This window comes from Furipterus horrens, unplaced genomic scaffold, assembly GCF_987537825.1.
Source record: "Furipterus horrens unplaced genomic scaffold, mFurHor1.1.pri manual_scaffold_12, whole genome shotgun sequence".
NCBI classification, from domain to species: Eukaryota; Metazoa; Chordata; class Mammalia; order Chiroptera; family Furipteridae; genus Furipterus; species Furipterus horrens.
In genome coordinates, this window is record NW_028327182.1 from 41,540,613 (window position 1) to 41,545,895 (window position 5,283).

At 33.4% G+C, this 5,283-nt stretch overlaps 1 pseudogene; it reads right to left on the bottom strand.

Annotated features, from left to right (window-relative positions):
• Window positions 1–1,816: 1,816 nt before the first annotated feature.
• On the bottom strand, window positions 1,817–2,372 carry LOC149996054 (elongation factor 1-alpha 1 pseudogene; annotated as a pseudogene).
• Window positions 2,373–5,283: the final 2,911 nt, after the last annotated feature.

Genomic DNA, 5,283 nt, shown 5'->3' on the forward strand with positions numbered 1-5,283 from the left:
ATAAAGAAAAAGATTACCTGAATATACTGTTTATTTTCAGTCATTTTATTCATATAAAGGCTATAAATTGTTGCTGTAAGTCAAATTGTGTACAAGTAGTAAAGTTCTGCTACCAAACATACATATTAAGGTATTTTGTCTTTTCAAATGATAGAATAGGATATGCCAAGAGGAGATACTTGAAACAGACTCCTTCAGTTGGCAAAGCTTTCACAAATTGCTTCATGAGACCCAGTTTTATGTGCAGTGGTGGGAATAGAATGTTTTTTCCATCAACAAGTGGCTCATGTAGAATGTTTGGATCACCAGGTTTGAGGTCAGATCTTGGAGGCCAATTTGACTCCACCCAATGCTTCTCATTAGCTCTACTGTCTCACATACAGGAAAACAGAGATACTTGGTGTGTCTGCATTGCTGACCAAGAAGGTAGCAGACCATTTGATGGTCAACACAGGTATCAAATTGTGCTTGTGATATTGCAACAGATCAATGACTCTCTTTATGTCTTCATATTCTTCATGAAAACAAACTGAATGGCCAATTGAGACTGCACCAAATGAATTGCCATTGTGGAGGACACATGTCAAGCTCTGCATTGAGCTATCAATGAAGAGTCACCATTCAGATGTGTTATATATTGGAATTCCCAAATCCTCCATTAAACCACATATGTTATGGCAATACATAAAGCCACTGTCACTTCAAAAGTACTGCAGAAATGCACTTTCTCTTGATCAAAAGTAGGATGCCTTAGCTCCTTTTTCAAGCAAGTTTTTCTCATGCAGTCTTGATGTTAGGAGCTCTGAAGCCTTTTTAGGTAGTCCCAAATCTCATGCCAAATCATTCAACTCATGCTGAGCAAATCCATTACAAATGGAGCCATCTTCAATTTCAAAATTTTCATCATTACTGTCACTTAGTTCTTCACCATACTCCTGTTTTTCAAAAGAGGGTAGTTTAATGAAAACTGGCACTGGGATTTCAGCTAAATGAGGCACTTGGTGTATGGCTGAGAGTAGACTAGGATTCTCTATTTTACATATATTTTTCTTGTTATATCCTGACGTTTTCACTATACAAAAGTAGCAGTCACTTGAATGATCTCTGGGCTGTCGCAAAAGCATAGGTATACCAAATGGCAATGTATCATGTGTTCCCTTCATCCACATCTGTAAACTTTTGACACACTGTTTGCACAACTGTGAGGGACCCAAGAGTTATCTTGATCACCAGGTTTTACTTTAAAATATGCTAAATAGGCTTGCTGACAAATGTGCTGATGTTTGTCCTTTGACTGGGAATGGTGAAACTTCCACAGTATCACAAAATTAATCAGGGTTGTTTAGGCACTTACAATGAGATATAGCAGAGGTTGACATGATCTGAAGGAAAGGCAATAGTATGTATATAAATAAAGTAAGAAATTCTGATAACTCCTTGTATACATACAAGAACTCGGATTACACTTTGGAATATGATTTACTATATAGAGCAGCATACAACCTCTCACCACACTGTCTCATGTGTAACTGAATAGCCAAGACAAGTATGAAACTGTCGCTGGTCTCCAAGGTTGTCCCCACCCTTCCCACTGGAGAGAGGTTTGCTCTCAGCCAATAGGAGAGCACTAGTGCTTCCCTTGATCTAGGCTCCATCCAGCCTAGAGTGGTTGAATTAAAATAAGGTTTTCAGAAAAAATTTGCCGTGATAGAAGAAAACTAACTACAATTTTGAAATCAGCATGCCTATTTAAGTCTAAAACAGCTGAAAAATCAAACTCAATGGGAATTCTGTTAAAAATTGTTGCCCTGTGTTTTCAATCACTTGAGCTATGAAGCCAACTGCTTCCATTTTTGCTGTTACCAACCACATTGTCATGATGAAAATCTTTGACAGACATATTCTTGACATGGAGCTTGCATAATCTCCAGCAAGAGCTTACTCAAAGCTTCATGGTGCATGCCAACTGACTTTACTTCAGTTGTAATATTGACCACAATAACAGGTTCATAGGAACAATGCCAATACCATAAGTTTTGCAGGCAGACATCCTGGAGTGGCAGACACAACGGCAAATCAATTGGACAAGTTGGTGGCAGGATACAATACAGAGCTTCAAGCAGTGTGGTTCTACTGGCATTTCCATCTTTATGGGCGACTTTCCATCCCTTGAATAAAAGCATGTTAGTACTTGGATCTATAACGTTGTCACCATTCCAACCAGAAATTGTCACAAATGTTATTGTGTCAGGGTTGTATCCATTTTTCTTAATGTAGGTGGTGACTTCCTTAATGATTTTCTGATAGCTCTTCTGGCTATAGTGTGGCTCAATGAAGTCCATTTTATTAACAGCAACAATCAGTTGTTTTACATATAAAAATTTTTATCAGATTGGATTTATGTTTTCAAAGTTTTGGAAAGCCCGCAAACCAATATGAAAATGGTATTTTACTATGGGAAAGCTTTTAGTATTGATTAAATGGCTTGGATGGATACAAATCTATTCAAAGTTCTGTTTGGTAATATATCCCTAAGATATTATTTATTTCCCAAGTGATCTAATTTATTAACATAAATTATATGCTACATGTGTTTGGCCAAATGTTATGTTTCAGATTTTTTGTATCTTGACTACTTTGCTGTATTTAATACAGACATTTTAAAGAACATAGTACTAAATTTTCCTTTTATAATAGTAAATTAGTAAATTTCTCCTTCTCAAAATCTGCCATTAAGATAAGGTCTAAAACCCCTGCACAGCTGCATAGTCCTGCCACCACTTCTCTCGTCAACTTCATCTGTCCCTGTAACTCAGTATACATGATGAACATAAAACTCTTTCAATTTCTAAATCATACTATATTCTCTTCTACCTCTAAGGCTTTACTCAGTAAGTGTCCCCATAACTGTCTTCTTGTTAGAATTCTCCATTTAGTGATGTCAAAGAAGTCCTTAAGTCTGAGAAAGGGATCTCAGTCATATACTTATTCTTTCTGTCATAATATTTTGACAATGAGTCTTAGTGTCCTTCTCTGTGTTTGTCCATTTTATATACTGTTGTGCCCAAGGACACAGCACAAAATTTGATAAGTAGGAGGTTCTACACACACACACACACACACACACACACACACACACACTGAATAAATTAAATTGAAACACTGGAGTAAGCAGATAAACACAAGGATCCAGAGATATAATTTCTCATTTTTAAAGTAACCACAGACTTTATGACAAAAAACAAAAGCTTTTCTTAGAGGTGAAAGATATTTTTTCTTAATTATAGTACAGCTTCTGTGACATCAGCAAGATTATGGCTACCAAGTCTAGAAAGACATTAAAGAAGGTATATTTCCACCTCTAAAACCGTTCTTCTCTTAAGTTTGACTTATATCTTTTACATTTTTAAGATTCTTACATTTGTTGCTAATAAAAAACAAAAATTCTAAGACTAAGAGTGTATTTTCTGCATTATCTTGTGGAATTGAAAACTCTTTTCTACTGGTAACATTCTTAAAACTAATGAATGGTTTCTTTTATGTACATATTAAAAATTGACAAATAACTCTGTAAAGTGTTTCACCTCCATAACAAGCCAAGCCTTGAAAAATTTGGGGCACTAATTTTATAATATTGTAACACTCAAATAAGACCTTTGATAGTCAGCTTATTGTATATTATCTTCTTTTAATTCAGGAACTACTCAGATACTGTTTTCTATGTCTTATTTTCCATCATTATCAGTAATTTACTGCCATAATTTGTAATTACATAGAGCTCCATAGGTTAATTACAGAGTCTTCTATGTAAAAAAAATTATTTTTCTTTCATTTCAGTGATACAGCCTTTTTTTCATTTAGTATTCTCTAATTTTTTTGATATAGAAATGGTAAGTAGATTGGCTCAGATTGACCTATCCATAATCTTATAGGCCTATTTCTTAATCCTTACCTAATTCCTTTCTGAACTTATAAAATTAGTTCTTTTATCATTTGCGTTATATTGCAGTTTCATTGACCCTAAATTGTAATTCTGTTGATGGAAAAAATAAATCTAACATTTGGCATTTACATAAATCTTCTAACCTTTTGTATAAAGAACAAAATTCCATTAAATTGAGTTTGGTGGGAATTGTGCATATATTATGATTACTCAACTCAACACACACAGATACATATATAATCATTGCTTTCCTTTAAAATGATATTCTTCTAAAATGAAATATGGCCACAAAATATTTTTATTATTAGTAAATATATTCTTGTAATAATTGAAAATAAATGCTTTAATGGCAACTCTGAAAAAAACACTCTTTAGTTAGCCTAAGCACTACTTGTATAGAATTAGTTTTCATAACATAACTTGTGATAATATGATAAATTTCTTAGACAGCATTGTTTGGATAATGCAAGCCACTTTTCCTTTTACTTCAGTATAAAAGTTGAGAGCAATAACAGAAGTTGAGATCAGGAAGTAATATGTCTTAAGTAGTTAAAAATAGAGTATAAGTGAAAAGACTTTTTGAGTATATGTTTTATTATAAAAACATGTAATAATGGATTTTAAAACAGTATACTTTTGACAATAAGAAAATAAGAACGAACTATTACTCTTCAGATAAAAAGAGATGTAACTACTGGATTTGTTTAGTGATATTTAGATTATAACTTTCTTTTTAGACTATCAAAAATAAAAGCAAATCACTTTAATGTTAAAATTTTTCCAAGGTAAAATGAAGGTCTTATTGTGAGTTTGAATCTAGAACCTCATCACCACAATTCTTTATTTTTTCATTGAATAAAGAAACAAGTAAAGCAGATCCATTTTTCATTTTTGAGGAATTGCAATGCTTTCAATAGTAGCTGCACCAATCTTCATTCCAACCAACAGTGCAAATGTGTTTCTCTTTCTCCACACCCTCACCACACTTATTTTTTGATTTATTGATGACAGCCATTCTGACAGGTATAAGATGGATATCTCATGGTGGTTTTAATTTTAATTTCTCTGATGATTAGTGACATTGAGCATCCTTTCATATATCTACTGGACATCTGTATATCCTCTTTGGAGAAATGTCTAATCAGGTCCTTTGCCCATTTTTTAATGGATTGTTTGTTTTTTGGTGTTCAGTTTTCTAAGTTCTTTATAAATTTTGGATATTAACTGCTTATCAGTTGTATAGGTGAATATGTTCTCCCATTCTCTGGGTTGTCTTTTTATTTTCTTGATGATTTCCTTTGCTGTACAAAACCTTTTTAGTTTGATGTAGTTCCATTTAT